This window comes from Hibiscus syriacus, unplaced genomic scaffold (assembly GCF_006381635.1).
Source record: "Hibiscus syriacus cultivar Baekdansim isolate YM2019G1 unplaced genomic scaffold, ASM638163v2 tig00111330_pilon, whole genome shotgun sequence".
Lineage (NCBI taxonomy): Eukaryota > Viridiplantae > Streptophyta > Magnoliopsida > Malvales > Malvaceae > Hibiscus > Hibiscus syriacus.
The window spans coordinates 2,910,155-2,928,733 of NW_024063059.1; the positions used below are offsets into that span (position 1 = coordinate 2,910,155).

At 31.5% G+C, this 18,579-nt stretch overlaps 1 pseudogene; it reads right to left on the reverse strand.

The window, feature by feature from the left end:
- Positions 1-17,264, reverse strand: part of LOC120158695 — a 33,102-nt pseudogene extending 15,838 nt beyond the window's left edge.
- Positions 17,265-18,579: the final 1,315 nt, after the last annotated feature.

Here is an 18,579-nt window from a genome sequence, read left to right on the forward strand (position 1 = left end):
ATTAGCTTTAAGGCTTCTTCGAAGACTCCTTGTTGTATGAATGAGTCACACACTTCAATAAAAGCTCTCAAATATGCACGGGGGTCCTCATTATGCATTCCATTATATTTCCCATCAAATGCAGTATTTCATTATATTTCCCATCGAATGCAACATTTGGAACATAATTGACTTTAATTCAAAGTGAGCAGCATAGATGGAAAGATGAACAATTTCAGGATTCAAAAAATCTATTATGGGCACAACATGCTCTCAAATTGGTTTATTTCTATCATCGATGTAATGATAATGTGGTGCCATCAGAAGATTTTACATTGGCAGAACGAGTTCAATATTAAGCCCTTGTTTTTGAGATAATTGTTCCTAGTGGTGTTGAACTCCCTCCATCCGTTATTGCTTCAAATTATGCATTGACAATGTCCTATTAAAAGATACCTAAAAATTAAAAATAAATTAATTAAAAAAAATTATAAGAGTAATGGCACTAGTACCAAGAAATGGCATAGAAAACTTGATGCTTTGAATAATATAATAGCAAAGTGCAATCATACATTAATATCCCAAATATTGGTTAATTACCAAAATATAAATTTTTAAAGTTTAGTGACCAATGTATAAAGTTGGAAAAGTTTAGGGACCAAAAAGGTTATTTTCAAAAAGTTACCCGTAAATAAATATTTCACCCTTAAGTGTGGGGTTTTGTGGGAAACATGTTTTGCATCTAGAATTTATGTTAAAAGCTATAAAGTGTTAAAGTTCAGTAAAATTTTGGTACATCGGATTGAATAAAAAAATTGTAAAGTTGAAGTTATTAAATCAAGCTTAAAAATGTTATTTCCACATGTTAGAATGATGGAAAATAATATGGATCATTGTATTTGAGAAATTATTTCCACGTTTATTTTGGATCGTTGGATGAAAAATGGCAAAATTGAAATTTTGGAAAGATTGCATGGGTAAAGTTGGAAAGGGTGAATTAATTATTTCATACTTGACTCTATAAAGATGATAAGGGTTATGTGCCATGGAATTAAGGTAAATATCAAGTTTCCTTAAGGGCAAATTAGACATTTCTGATTAAATTAATATTATATTCATTTAAGCTTAAATATAAGGTAAATTAACATAAAATTAAGAAGAAATTTCATGAAACCAAGCTATTTTTCAGCTCCATTTCGTGCTCCCCCATACCTAGGTAAGAAAAATTTTATTTTTCAATTTTGAGCCATTTTTTTTGGATTTTGGATCGAGATGTGAACTAGAAAATTGTTCTATTTGAAAAACGCTATTATTTGATACCATTATTGCTGCTAATTTGGTTTGTGTTCAAATATCCCAAATTCTAGGGTTTATGTTCATATTAGGGTTTCATGATTTGATGAAATATTTAGATGTTATTGAGGTTGTAGAATCATTTACAAGCTTGATTGTATATTAAAATCACCTATACAGGTCTATACAGGCTTATGTTGATTTCAACCTAACCCTAGATTTAGGGAAAGATTTTGATTTGATGAAATTAAGTTAAGGGGTTGATTTGACATATATTATAATGTTGAATAGAGATTGGTTTCATGCTTGAATCAAGTGAAAACATTGAGTCCCTAACACATATATGGTTCGACCTTGAGGAAATAAGTTGATAAAAATTGTAGAAAAATTACCATAACTGAAATGATATTTGGAAGATTCTACAAGCCTTGGAAAGTTGTTGGGTCATTTTGTAATTTTCAAATGTTTAGGGACCTAATTGGAAATTTTAAAAAGTTACGGGATGAATGTGTAATTACTCAATAATTGATGCATATTGCTGGAAATTACTGTTTGAGGGCTGAAATTGAAGTTAGAATGTGAAATTTAGCCATTTTGAAAATTTGGTAAAGTTTAAGTATTAAATAGTAAATATTGGAAAGTTAGTGGCTTAAATGGTAATTATGCTATTGTTGAGATATTGGGCTAGAAATTTAATGCTGGAAAGTTATTGGGCTTAGTTGCGCCTTGAATTGAAGGAAATAATGGCAAGAGCCCATTTTGAGTAAAAAGGAAAATTTAAGATGAATTTTAGAAGAATTTGAAAAATAATAATACTTTTGGGTATTATATCATGTATAAAATGATAGTAAGAGTACTAACATGTCTTCTATATTTGTATGTGTTTGTATGGATGCTTGTGTAGATCGTGATCAAAACCGTGATACAAGCAAAGCGAAAGGCAATGAAAAAGTCCAAGAGTAATCGAATATTGACAGTGAGGCATAATAGTGAGGAATACCAAGTGAGTGCATTTATTATGTACTTATATGATATGAGGACGACTTGCGATGAGTCAACCTCGAGTATTTTTATTTAAATATGTTTTAACGTATTTTGAAATATTTTCATAAAGTTTATGAAAATGATTTTACGAATGATTTTAGGGTATGAATGGCCCTAAAACGAATGGATGTGTTTCACACAAATTATTGTTTATTGATGTTTGGAATAAATATTTAACCTAGGATTTGGATTTTAAAGCCTATTGTATGTACATAGAGAGTAATAGGTGCAATAGTAATACCATAAATAAGGTGGTATTGTAGTAGTACTTTGTGTACTGTAGCACTATGTATGTAATTGACATTATTGCATTTTCGTACCAGTACTTTGTGTGCTATGGCACTTTGTGTGCAAGGATGGTAGTCGTACGGGATTACTACTCTGGAAATGGTTAGTATAGTGTTGTTGTGTACCACAATACATGTACGTTATTGTGGCACTTAGGTTCTTATTGTGTTCCTTGCATTCTCATTTGTCATACATTGGGTTATGAATGGATATTTTGAAATATACTTATTGATAAGTATGATAGGCATACAAAATACTATTTCGCAGGTTAATTGATGGAAAATTTTCCTATCAAGTCAGTTTTATGCGTTAATATATTTTATACGATTAAACTCATATTTTGATCTTTTATGAAATACTTATGTTTACTATGCCTCATTTATTATATTAGGGATCAATAAGTGAATACTTAGCGTGCAATGATTTTCACGCGTAATAGCATACGATCGGAGTGAGGAGTACACTTGATATCATCTGTCAAGGATTGCCTCATCAGTAGCAGTATGACATCTCTAGATGTTTATTTTGATATTACTAGTCGGCATGTACTTAGATATTATATGATGCTCTGATAGGATATGGTATATGGTTTTTAGTACTATATTATATTCGAACTTAAGCTACAATGTGATAGGTTTCAAAATGCTATTTATATATTAGTAGTTAATGGACAAACATTTTAAATATTATAATATTAAATCATTTTATGAAAAATATTTTACTCGTTTTCAAGTAAAATAATGTTTTAAAAGTCATGTGACATCTATGACTCGTGTATGGGGACGTATACAGGGAATGGGTGTTACACATACACTAAAATATCGAGTAATAAAGTGGATGCAAATTAATTCATCGAGTAGCATATCCCACAAAGACTAGGATTACTTAGAGAATTGTCACAACATTAAATAAGCAAAACAACATAAATTGTGAAATTGGTGTTGTTAACAAAGCAATGAGAATATAAAAATAAAAAATAGATATTAGAATGATGGGATGAAGAGAATCAAAATAGTGACAATAAAAGTAGTGATCAACTTAAGCTAAAGATTATTATATTATTAAACTCAATCATGCGATCAATGAAGTAACAACAATAAGATTAATGCGTCTAGCATTAATTTAGCAGGTTTACCTCTCTCAATGGCTCAACCCAGAAACTCAAAACAATTCTATATCTCTATACTCACTTATCCATATTTACTAAGTATGCTACGACAACCAGTCAACTAGATCTCTCTACACTGAAACATTCCTCTCTAGTCGATGATGCTTCTTACAATGTCACGCTACTCTCAATGTAATGATTGGAAAAATATATATCTCTATATTAAATGCCTTAATAAAACCGATCAAACACCAATCAAATCAATAGACACAATTAATTAAAGATGAAATTCATAAAATATATTTAAAAATGTAAGCATCCAAGGTTTAACAAATCCCACAAAAATTAAAAAAATATTTCAATTAAGAAAAAATAAAGCCCCCTCTTGAATTCGTCTCATAATTGTTATTGTTAATGCTCTCACTGATCACCAGCCACCACTATCTTGATGTAGTGATTTGCCTTCACGTCCATTTGTTGCTCTTCCAAGAAATGTCTAAGCGGCTATGGTTAATGGGTGAAGAAATAAAAGAATAAAGTAAAACCCTAAAAGGCTCACCACCTATTCCTTTTCTCTTACCTCCTATATAATATTCTAAACCCTAAAAAGAAGATTTTAAGACCACATTAAATTGAGTTTCATTAAGATTTCTTTCTATTTTTAATGCTTTTTATAATAGGATTTTAGACGATTGACAATAATTTTTTGTTAACTCATCGATGCGTAGAGAGCATGGGCAATAATGTAATTGGCCATAATACAATTTCTAGCTCTCATTGCTCACAGAAATATCTTACAACATTAAAGAACATGCAACAACATCATAGAAACCATTATATATCAATGTCGTAATAAAAGCACTAAAATTATGCAAATAATTGCCAACACACTATTATGATGCACATGATGTAATTTATATTAAAAATGATTAAGATATAATCCCTAAAGCATTTAAGTGCAAACAAAGGCCTAAATAATAATTCTTTCAGAGAGTTATCACACAACAAATGCATGGTGGTCTAAGTTGAAGCGTGTGGTTGTTTAGTAGTGTGTTTGCATGGTGTTCTACTTTTGATTGTTTTAAACTATGATCTATGTTTAATATCGAGTTTCTAGTAAAGTTTGCAAGAAGCTTTGTTATTAAAGATAATTTCTATACGATTTATAGTCTACAAACCGATGGTCAGTCAGAACTTGTGATATAAATGTTGGAAGATTTCCGTTGAATTGGTGATAATGGTTCTATTGGTTTGGGAGTGATAATTAGTCGAGTTTGATTGCAATTGTATTTTTATTCAAGTTTTCAATTGGCTCCATTTGAGCCTTTGTATGGTCAGATTTTTTGTATTTTGTTTTGTTGGACTGAGAATTAATGAAAGATGTGTGTTGGCTTTGATTTAGTTTGTGAGGATGAGGAAATGTGAAGTTTTTTGGGTTGGTTGAGATTGCATTTGACTATTAAAAAACCACATATTGATTTGAAGTGTCTTGGGATTGAGTATCAAGTTGGTGGTAATTGTTTAGAAGGTTTTATCATGAAGGAAGGTGTTGAGATGTGAGCATGAAAAAGAATAGTCAAAGGCTTATTGGTTCATACGAAATTGTTGATCATATTGGTTCCCAATTCGTTTTAACGTTTATTGTAAATTTAAGATTGATTAGAGATTTTATTTGATGATTGTTAGCTAGTTAAGGAAGTGTGAAGACCCTATATAGTCAGATAAAAGACCAAGGTTGGTGACACTTGTAAATTTAAGATTGATTAGAGATTTTATTTGATGATTGTTAGCTTGTTGAGTGATATGCATGTTGGTGGCTAAATTGATGATATTGTTGTTAAACATATGCTTAATTGATGCTAAATGAACTCATAATACCCTTTAAACTTTATAAATGAGTATGACTTTAAATGTAGCGTATAGAAGGGATTTAGAGGGTGATTTTTGAGTTTAAAATGATCATTTATGAATTATGGTATCAATAATATTCTTCAAATATCGATATCGTATGAAATTGTATCTAAAAACTAGATAGAATATTCATAAGGTATTGATACTCATCCTAGGAGTATCGATATATTTTTCTAAAAGTATCAATTATCATTCTAGGAGTATCAATACTGAATTTTTAGTATCAATTCCAGAATTAGACGATGTAATCTAACGTGCAAAATAGGTGTCGATATTGTCCAAGAATATCAATATCATAGGGTTGAATATTGATATCCATGTGTGGTATCAATATTGGGTATCGATACCGAATATTAGGGAAAATCATTTTTCTCCATCAAATACGTAAGGGTGATGGGTATTGGCCTAATGTAATTAACTAATATTAATATAATAGAATGTGTTAAAGGACTAGGGTGTCCTTTAGTGTTACATATTAGTAAAATACTCTTGTATATTTAATGTTATGAAAATTTTTCTATGGGAATAAATGAATAAAACTGATGCTTTGAATTCATAAATAGAATAAATGACATAGATTTATATTGTTTGGCTTTAGTGGCAAAAGGATATTTATAGTCTTAGCGTTGAAAGATTACAAATATATTTATATATCTATCTAAGCAACCTTAGTAATGAAAGAATACATATACATATCTACGTGATCTTAGTAGCGAATGAATATCTATTTAAACTATATTAGTATTGAGACAATGAACGTATATACTCGTGTGACCTTAGTGGTGAGAAACCATCCAAATATTCGTGATTTATATTCGTGATTATATATTGGGGTTAAAAGATGGAGAACTTATTGTGTAAATATACCCATCAAGAATTCAAAGGTTGAATTCCTTGCTCGTATACAAATCCAATGTCTTCTCTAGTGAAATAAAGTTTTCTTGGTAAATTGCTCAAGTGTTGGGCCATCTTTTAAACGTGTGCTAAGAAGTTCTTTATAACCATGTCTCTCTCTTTGATCCCTTACTGAGTCTTTTGCCAATGGAAATTCCACTGTATAACTTCATAACTTTTTATCTGAAATTCACTTGTCTTTTTCATGAAACCTATCGCATAACCTTTATATCGCTAAGAAAGGTTTGCTAGTGAGACATCTCAGGTGAGTGCATTTTATCTTATACTATTATATATGATATACGAAAGGGGTGTAATTAGTCAACCTTGACCGTTTTCTCAATGGAGATGATTTGATTTATATTATGATATTTTCATAATATTTTGTTAAATGGTATTTGAATGATTTCAAGTATGAACTGTCTAATGCTCTATTATATGATATTTTGATATATCTATATTTATGGATACTTTTGATAAATGAATGATATATGTGATTTTGATGAAAATGTCCATTGTATGTACATTTAGAGTCTTTTGTATATTTAACATGTTATATCTGACCTTTTTCCTTAACTTTAACCTTACTTTGATGTCAATTTTTATCATGATCTACACGTACATTTACAAAACACATACATTTCAAAATACATGTTAGAATCTTTCCATAATAGGTGAATATTAGTAAAGAATTTTCTAAAAAATATTTCAATGCTTATTGGATACTAAATATATTTCATATGGTCAATATCCATCTTAACACTTCAAAATTCCCCTAACACTTCACATTATAACTTCAAATCTCTCAATATCCAAATTAAAGAATAATTCACATAAAAATTCCAAATTTCATAACTTAATCATGAAAATGAATTCTTTTAGAATTCATCCCAATACTTCTATAATATTCAAAATAACCCCTTGCCATTTAACCTTGAATTCAAGCTTCCAACAATTTATTTAAGCATTCTACGTAAATTTCTAATCAATTTCCTCATCAAACTCATTATTCCTACACATATTGAAATGGTCCCTTAACCTTTTCATACTTCCAAATTTGTCTAATCAACATTTTAAAGTTTGTAAAATAATCCATTCATCACATCTAACCTTAAAATAATATTTCAAAATTTTTCTCAAATTTCTTCATCATGGCTGAACCTAACATGGTAACTTAGACATGATCTCCAACTTTATTCAAGCATGAATTCTAGTTCCAACCATAATATCTAACCATTATCAATCATTCCAATATCAAAACCAATTCAAACTTCTAATTTCATCCAAAAACCCTTCTTAGTCGAATCATATATATATATATATATATACCATTTATAATGGTTTTTCATCATCTTTCAAGCAAGGAAATGATTCAACAACATCCCCTTCATCCACCCAAATCAGAAACTTAAGGTTTTAAGAATGAAAACATGAACTAATGGTATCAAATGATATAGAATTTTAAGTAGATCATTTTTTTATTTCATGCTTTAATAAAAAAATCCTAATAAAATGGCTTGAAAAATCATATTATTATTTGCCTGCGTCTCATCCTTTGTACATAGTTGTTGGATGCAAACTTAGGGACCCAATTTTCTCCCATTCAAAACTACCGTGGTAATTTGTGATTGAAGAATCTGATGTGTATTGTTGGGTGCATCGTTTGCGAGTCTGATTAGTGGTTTTTTTGGACCAGATTAATTCGAATATTAATTAAGAGAAGTGGGTTTTGAATACTCATATACAAGTCGTGGATATGTTCATGTGGGGGGATTAAATCGCTATTAGCATAATCATGTTAATTTGTCGATTTTGCAATTAGGTTTATTGAACTATTTAGAATGTTAGTTATTGGATCGTTTCTTCCTTACCTATGGAACTCACGACAATGGAGGAGGAAGATGAACACATTCTTGAAATTTATATTTTTTCATCTTAAGCCATTTGTCATTTTTTTAAAGAAAATAAATTAAAAATTCATTTTAATGTCAAATGACCATTTCCCCCCTAAAGTATAATGTTCATCAACTTGCAAAATATCAAAATATTCATCCAAGGGCTATAATTAATCTCATGCATTAGTAGATACCGACTTTGCCCTTGAAAAATCCCAAAATTACAATCTTGTCGTTTTCATCCAACAATTTAGATTTAACATGGAAAATCAACTTAAATCCAATGGCCCATATTAAATCTGATCATTTTAAGGCTTAGAAATGACATTATTAACCTTGCCTTATCATTCATCAAAATATCTCAAATATTCTATTCGATCATATTATCCAAATTTTTCTCGAACTTTAATGCATTATAGTCTTCAATACAAATTATGTACGAAAAAGTCGAGTAACAAGAAAATGTCATTCTTGGGTTAAACTACTCATTTAAGGGACTAAAATATATAACTTTTGGAAATTACAATTTAACCCTAAACTTTTCTCAAGTTTTTACTTTGTCTACTAAACTTTTCAATTTATTCATTTTGGTTACTAGATAACTTTTGGGGTATTATAATTCTCCCCCCTTAAGAAAAATTCATTCTCAATTTTTAGTACATACCTAATTTAAATATATGAAGATAATGCTCTCTCATCTCTTTCTCTCATTCCCATGTAGCTTTGTCAACTTTGTGATTCCTCTAAAGACCTTTAACAAGTGGTATCATCTTATTCCTTAATTCTTTGACTCCATATGCTAATATATTTATCGGTTCTTCCTTATAGTTCAAATCTAGTTGAATCTCAATATCCTCTGATGTGATAACATGAGAAAGGTCCTAACGACACCTTTTAAGCATCGATACATTAAATACATTATGAATCTTCTCAATTTCTGAAGGTAACGCTAGTTGATAGACCATTAGACCCAATCTTTTCATGATCTCATAAGGGATAATAAATATTGGACTCAATTTCCCTTTTAATCCAAAGCATAACACCTTTTTCCATGGTGATACCTTAAGAAATACCTTATCACCAACTTAAAATCCAATATCTTTTCATTTTAGATCTGAATAAGACTTTTTTCGATCAACAAAAATCTTAAGATTATCTTGAAAAATCTTCACTTTATCCTCAGCTTCACTAATTAGCTCAGGGCCTACAATATCTCGATCCTTAAGCTCGTACCAATTCAAAGGAGTTCGACACTTTCTTCCATATAAGGCTTCATAAGGAGCCATCTTGATACTTTTTTAATAACTGTTGTTATAAGCCAACTCAGCTAAAGGTAAATACTTTTTCTCATGAACCTTTGAATTCTATCACTCATGATCTAATCATATCTTCCAAAATTTGAATGGTTCATTCAGATTGTCCATCCGTCTGAGGATGAAAAGTAGTGCTAAAGTTAAGTTGAGTTTCCAAGGCTCTATGGAAAGATTTTAAAAATCTCGAAGTAAAACTTGGATCTTTATTTGATACTATTGATACAGGCACTCCATGCAATCGAATAGTTTCTTGAATGTATAACTCAACATATTTATCCATAGAATAATAAGTTTGAATAGGGATGAAGTGTGCCGACTTGGTCAATCTATCCACAGTCACCCAAATTGAATCATTTTTATTGGGTGTCAAGGTAACACTATTATAAAATCATTCATAACTTTTTCCCATTTCCACTAAGGAATGGAAATTGATTGCAATAGTCCTGAATGAACTTGATGTTCTACTTTAACTTGTTGGCATGTTAAGCATTTAGAAACAAACTCAGTTATAGCTCTTTTCATCTCTGACCACCAATATCAACTCTTTAGATCTTGGTACATCTTAATTCATCTTGGATTCATAGTCAGTGGAATATAATGTGCCTCTGAGAGAAGCTCTCTCTTTAATTCCTCTCCATTTGGAATATAAACTCTTCCTCGATAATATAGGCATTCATCATACTTAACTTCAAAGTATTTAGTATCTCCTTTTTCTACATTCTTTATTCTTGATAAATACTTTTCATATTTTCTTTGAAGATCTTTTATTCTATCTAACAGAGTAGGCTTCAGTTTTAATTTTGCAATTAATGCACCATCCTGTTTTATTGATAGTTGTGCATTCAAAGCTCTTAAAGTAGAGAATGCCTTTCGACTAAGTGCATCAATAATAATATTGTAATCAATAATAATATTGCAGTCTTTGAGAAGTTCTATCCACCTTCTCCATCTCAAGTTCAACTCCTTTTGATTCAGCAAATATTTCAAACTCTTATGATCGGTGTAAATATAGCATCGCTCACCATACAATTAATGACGACATATTTTCAGAGAAAAAACAAATGCTGCCAACTCTAGATCATGAGTAGGATAATTCCTCTCATGTGTTTAAGTTTCCTTGAATCATAGGCCACAACTTTCCCTTGTTGTATTAGTACACATCCCAAACCATTATGGGACACTATCATAACAACCTTTTTTGGGTCAATGATGGGTTTTAAAAAAAAGTTATAAATAATGAGGAGTATCCACCAATCATTTTTAAAGTGGTATTGGACCACGTGAAATCGGATAATTTAAATAAAATATTTTTTATTTTATAAAAAAAACTACCAAGTTTGGTCTGCGAAATCAGAAAATGGGTTTGGGAGTTGATTACGTGTGAGGAAGGATTAGCACCCCCACAACAACCAAAATTGGTACCTAATTAATTACCTATTGTTTTAAAATTAAAAAAGTATGAGTTCAAGATTTATTTAATATTTGACTCGCTACGTATGCAGATTTGAAAAGGATATTTATTTAATTAGGAATTAATAATAATTACCCTCAAGCACGAGAGGAGGATTACCATTAATCTCATTAAATAGATATTTCCTTAGTTTTAAAATTAAGATGCAAGAGTTTGAAAAGAATATTTATTTATTTCGGGAGATAATAATGGTCACCCCTGAGCACAAACGGATGATACACTATTAAACCTTAATTATACTAAGTGAGTTAATTAAGGCTTCTTCTAACTAAAGTTCCAAATAATGATTTTTAAAGGACTTAATAAAACTAATTCTAAAATTAAGGCACTAATATTAAACCTAAAGATATTAATATTTTATTAAAACAATTAAATTAATTAAAATGTTACAAAATACTAAACCTAAATTTAAGGCTTCATCTAAATCCACTACAAGAAAAATACCCTTTAATGACGCGCATTGCGCGTCATCTATGGGTGCGGATGACACACAAATGTCTGTCGTTGAAGCCACCGACATGAATTTTTTATGACGCGCAATTGTGTGTCATAAATCTATGACGCACATTTATGACACGCATGTATAACTTACATTGCGCGTCATTGAAGCCCCCGTCATAAATTAAGATGACACACATTTGTGCGTCATAAATTTATGACACGCATGTATGACTTACATTGCGCGTCATTGAAGCCCCCGTCATAAATTAAGATGACACACATTTGTGCGTCATAAATTTATGACACGCATGTATGACTTACATTGCGCGTCATTGAATCCCCCGTCATAAATCTGCTTGACATACATTTATGTGTCATAAATTTATGACACACATATATGACTTACATTGCGTGTCATTGAAGCACACATCATTTAAAAAGATGACAAACGTTCGTGTGTCGTAATTGTATTTCGGAAATTATATATATATATATATATATTGTAGATTGACAAATAATCAAACTAAATCACATTGAATGCCTCATAATACTAAATCTATGTACCATATTATATATAAGCAATCCATTTGCATACAATATATTCACATTAAGTTATCAAAAATATTGTATTAATCATATGTCGATACAAAATATCAAGGCATAATAAAGTTTGCCAAATAAGATACCCATTCTTTGCGAATATCATTAATGTCATCATCCATATATTCTTCTTTCCCATCGCCAACCTAAGTAAAAAATATGAAAAAAGTATATAATTTATACTTATTTAAAGTGAAGTATATAATGAACTATTAAAGAGTACTAAAATGACCAATTTTACATATGCATTCTTTGAAGCATAATAACATTATGCAAAGTCATAAAATCAATAGCATTATAAAAAATTCCAACGTTGTTCACAACAATATCATCACAAATAATAACCACAAGAGAGTCCCTGTTACGTCTATAGTACTTGACAAAATCAAATTTTGGATTTTAAGTGCTAGTACGTGTCAAATGCTTTCACAACTCCACCGAACATTTCAAATTGTTCCTTTAGACATTGATTCATATATCGACAAATAGTATCGATTGCCACATGCTTAAAACATGTAATTAGATTCAAGAATTCACTCATTACTTACAACAAAATCTATCAATATATAGAAGCAAATAACAAGAAGTTTACCATCAATGTAGCTACCAAGTCAAGGTCCTTCTCCTTTGCAAATGTCCAAGCAGAATCCTCAGCTATGGTTTTGGAGACTACATAGCAGAGATGAATTAAAAAAATGACATTCAGAAATAATACCCCTTTATTATAAAAGAAACAGTTTGATATTCTAAAATATTAAGTTGTAGCATGAACAAATTGTATAGTGCACAAACAAGACAACAACTAGCCAGTTCATGCAACCAGTAAAAAAAGCTATGAAAAGTGTGATCAATATCCTCAATATGATAAAAGTGCATGATGGTCACTAATTAGCTGCTAAAATAAGATACCAAGAAAAATATTGGAACACTACTAAGAAAGTGCTGAAGTCAGTCCATAATAAATAAGTTAATAGAAAGACCAATGTAAATTGACATTTATACCTTTATGTCCCGATGCAGAACAAAATTTGAATGCAGATATTCAACTGCCAGAAGTAGCTGCGCAAACCACATACAGCTTTTGTACGCCCGCCTCTCATAGGGGAACCACTTTCTCTTACTTGCCCTTCTTTCAAAGTAGTTACTATGCCTTTGATGGATTTGGGTTTCTTTGATTGAACATGAGAAGGTTTCATCCTTTCTTTTTCATCAACTTTACCAGAGAAACTAATGGGGCAAATATCTTCTTCCTTAGAACTGGAATCTGTGCCAGTGGCCTCATTATTGTTATTTGGAATCCTTGTGTCACTGTTCCTGTGACTTGAAACTGAACTATCTTTATCACTACATGAGCTATTACTATTCTGACTCTCGAACATATTTTTCCTATTACCACGACCACTGGTAACATGCTTATCCAAGCAACAGTTCTTCGAAAGGAAGCTAAATGATGGACGATACTTATCAACATATGGCTGCAAATAAGGGTGCTTCAAAAGCTCTGATGCCTAATCAAGGTGAAAACTCAAAATGTTACATTGAAGTCCTGCATGTGGAGAATCCTTGGAATTGAGCAAAAAGAAACTTACACTTGGTCGATGCTCTGGATTCTTTCTTAGCATGCCCTTGATAATTGCCTTCCTGTTTGTGTAAAATTAAATAAATTATCAATCATGTAGCAAGGACTTGATTACTTGACAAAACATATAGCACTAATCATGCTTAGTGTTACTTCCAAAATACAGATCACCAAGTCCCTTGGGAATTTAAACGAAACTTCACTATTTTTGCCTTATTAAGGGAGAAGAAATAAATTTTCACGGAACCAATTTAAAAATTCCTACATTTATAAGAAATAATCTGATCAAGAAATCTGCACATTGTTGAAACCTAATACATAAAAGAATAATTAAAGCAAATGAGGAAACAAGGGTAGAAAAGCACAATATGAGCATGAAAAATCACAGAGAATACTTGGTTATCATGAGAACATACAATAAGAGTGAGCTCTAAAGTTAATATTGAGACTTACAATGATGGAGAGTAGCAAGAAGGCAAAGGGCCCATAGAGGAACGATTTATCTTGCTTATCAACCCTGCCATGTCCTAGAATAAGAAGTTTAACAAAAATTAATGGAATTAAATTTGTATAATTTACACAGATAGTGGAGGCATACAAATGGTAATTTATAGAAAACCTCTCAAAGGACAAGACATCACACTAGATGAGGACAACATTAACTACTTTGAAAGCATTATTTTAAAGAGTGGAGTGCAGAATTCATGGAAACTGTTATGAACCTAGAAAAGGTTGCTACATATTATTCTCAATTCAGATAACCAAAAGATGGAAACTTCCATTATATTTGGCAATGGAAAAATTCCATAATGAGAAAAGGAAGGGAATAAAAAAGAAAATTTTAAATTCCCATTTAATAAAAACATCAAATGAAATTCGTGCTATTTGTTAGAAAGAGAAACTGTGTAAACTCATTACTGAATACAAGAAGCAGATTCAACAAAAACATTTGTGAGAACTCTCATAAAAGCTTTAAAAGTAGGGCGACGAGCAGCCATCTCATACATACAGCACCCTGTTCAACAAGAAGCAATTCTTGATATATATACATGTAAGTCAAACACTCGAGAATGACATACCCAGAGACCAGATATCAGACTTGAAACCATAAGGAATATCTGCAAGCAGTTCAGGACACATGTAATTGGGAGTTCCAACCACCTGAGGCACGTACAAACCACTATTATCTAGCACTGGAACTAAAAATAATTAGCACATTCTAATATAAGAATAAATACAAAAAGAACAATGATATCAAAAGGTAAATAAGTATTGTTCATTGTCAATATAAGGGATTGAGAATACCAAGTTTTAGACTAGGGTTGTTTCTCATACTCATTGCATTGGAGGCTCATGGTGCAGGTTTCAACTCCCTCCTCCACACTTCCTTTGTCCAAAAGCGTTTATGAGAGCAAGGATTGACGAGTACAAAATTTAACCCAATAGATACATTTATATACACTATTTTTTTGGATATTTATGATCGATACAACATATGTGACAGTTAATTTACAGCACTCCAGTATTTAATCATTGCACAAATTCTGGGCCATTTTATGATTAATTATTAATACATCTCTCCTATCACCAAATGTAACACACTTCGACTAACTACCCAGAAGTCGCATACATGCATATATTTTCAGTTCCTAAGTAATGATGCCATACCAAATGTTATAAATTTTACTCGACAATTAGCTACAGTTTGGGCTCGGTCAATAAAATTAAAATTAGCACCAAGTTTAACTGTAAGCTTGGCACACACTAGGCCTATTCATTTTAACAAATCATATTATTTTTCCAAAAAATGTAACTATGCTAGATTGTGACAGCCAATCTGGAAGAGTGGAATATGTTATTAATTACTGAATGTGAGTAATATGCTACCATGCAAGAATTTTTGCAATAACAGTAAAGGGAAATTGAGGCATCTACCAACAGAACACAAAACTGCATTTCGAGCTTTGCAGCATAAGCTACTAAGCTTATTATACCAAATTGTAGGAAGATAAGGAAAAGAAATGCTAAAAGAATGACCCAAAACAATTATTTTCAATTTTAGATATGGTTGAAAAAAGACTAAAAGGAAAATGTATGTCAAAAAATCATTTGATTACAATGTACATACCGAGGAAGCCAAATCATCTGCCTTTAGAGTTTTAGCAAGCCCAAAATCCCCTAAACCAATACAGACAAGAAAGGAATTTAGGATAACAATAGCAGAATAGCCAATTAGGTAGGATATCTGACATAACATAATAGGAAACATAGATAAAGAGAAAACATGTAAGAAAGTAAGAAGAAAAGGGAAAAGACAAACTCACCAAGGCGAACATCTTGATCTTTGGTAAGAAAAATATTGGAACACTACCAAGAAAGTGCTGAAGTCAGTCCATAATAAATAAGTTAATAGAAATACCAATGTAAATTGACATTCGTACCTTTATGTCCCGATGCAGAACAAAATTTGAATGTAGATATTCAACTGCCAGAAGTAGCTGCGCGAACCACTTGCAGAGCTTCTGCACAATGTTCACAACCAGCGGAATTTACTGTAAGTCGTAACCACCTCCTCTCTTCCACAATTAGGTGAGAACCATGGAAGCAAAATCCCCAACGGGGAACCTTTTATCGTGCCACACAATTCTAAGAAGAAACTAACTTGTAAAATCAATAGGAATATAGAGATAAGATTACCTCCTCCGGGAAATAGATCCCATTTGATTTTTTCATCAATTCATCCCTATTAAAAACAGTTAAACATGAAAATAATAAAATACTACAAATTTTGCAGGATGTCTAAAACCAAAAATCTCTGAATCAAACTTGTACATACAAAAGTGGAAACTCACATATCTCTACCTTCGCAGTATCCAGTAACAATGCAAACATAGCAACCCTACATTACAATTGCAAAACACAAAATCAACAGAAAAAAAATGAAGTAGTCACGGACTCAACAAGCTACAAAGTGAAGCCAGATTTTGATTCGATAATCCTAGCAAAAAAACAGTAGTCTGGTATCTTACTTTCTCAACCCATGCTTCCTTAAATTGAACAACGTAAGGGTGTTGGATTCGCGAAATAAGTGACATCTACATACAACAAAAATGAAACTAGATCGTAAATTGGAATATTAAACTCGTTATTCCTTTAAGGAGAAAACAGATTAATTTGTTTAGATGAAAGTAACAAATAACTTCTTGATGCGCAGAACTCCTACAGCGCTCCATTTGCCGCTCCAATCTGATCTTCTTCAAAACATACCTATTTTTTTTAAGAAAAATAGTCAAAAAATCAAATTACACATTAATTAAAATCATAAATTGAAAAAAATAAAAAAAAAAGTACATGTTCTTTTCAATTTTATGATAAACGAGAATGGCAGCGCCAAAAGCTCCACGGCCAATCCGTTCCAGATCTCGTAATGATCCATTCTCGACTCCATTGCTATTAACTCTTTACTGGATATCCTTTTATATTTTTTTCTTGCTTTTTCTTCAGAAAATCGAAACAAAAGGAGCAGCGAAGAATTGTTTTGAAAAATCGTTTTCATTTTTAGACGTTTTGTTTTTTCTCAGAATTGGGAGTAGAAAAGGGAGAAAATTACCTGAGTAGAGTTACGGGAAGCGAAAGGCGAGAGAGGCTGCAATCTTGAGAGATCTCAAATTCACAGGAATATAACATAATAATTCCTAAGACCAGAAACCCAAATTGAATGGTGGAATAGAGAACGAGGAATACCTGTGGAAGAAGCGGCGTGAACTAATAATTATCGACAGGAAGAAGCGGGAAATGATGAAAATAATGGGGGGAGAAATTAGAAAATGACTGACTCCTAAAGATGACACACAATTAAAACTATACTCCGTGTTTTCGTAAATTTTTTGAATTATGACTATTAAATATGACACACATTATTGTAAGTCATAAATCGTTCAGATTTTAAAAAACATGACATTTTTTTATGACACAAATATTTTGCAAGTCATAAATTAGTGTGTGTCATCGTTCGTGTGTCATTAAAGGTATATTTTCTTGTAGTGATCAAGAATAAATTATGTAATTAAAGAACCTAAATGTAACAACCCTGAAAAAAAATGAAAAGAAAAAAAATTATAATTTTGTAAATTGGTGAAATTTTGGGACTAAATTGAAAGTTTTCAAAACTTGTATCATGTTTTAGAGTTGAAGAAAATTCAGGGACCAAGCCCTGAATTTATCCAAAAAGTGTCGGCAACTTTTTCTATTAAATGAAACGAATTGGTTTCTGCGTGAAAACACAGAAACCAATTCATAAAATTCTCCTCCCGCACCTCTGCTTTGAAGCCCGATTCCGACACCGTCTGACCTCCGACCGTCAAATTGAAACCACCATCGAGTTCATCTTTGACTCGTGAACAAAGGCCAGTAAACCAATTATAGCGAAACGCTGCCAAACGCCGTGAATTTCGAGTCAAAGTCTCGATTTTATTTAGCACCACCGCTGAGAAAATCATAAATTCATCTCCGATCGTTGATCCGTTTTTGACACCTCCCGGACCATCGTGTTCCTTGCATCGTTCCGAGTCCACCGGTGTTCATTGTTTCTCCGTCGTCGCCGGTGAGTGGAGGGGTGAAGCGGTCAAAGTTTCGGATTTGTTGAAATCGAGCTCTCCACCGTTCAAAATTTTGAACCGAGCTTTGTAAGTATCTCAAAATCGCTTAAAATAATTTTTGGAAATTTTTCGGGAATTTTTAGGACATCGGGGAGCTTCAAAACA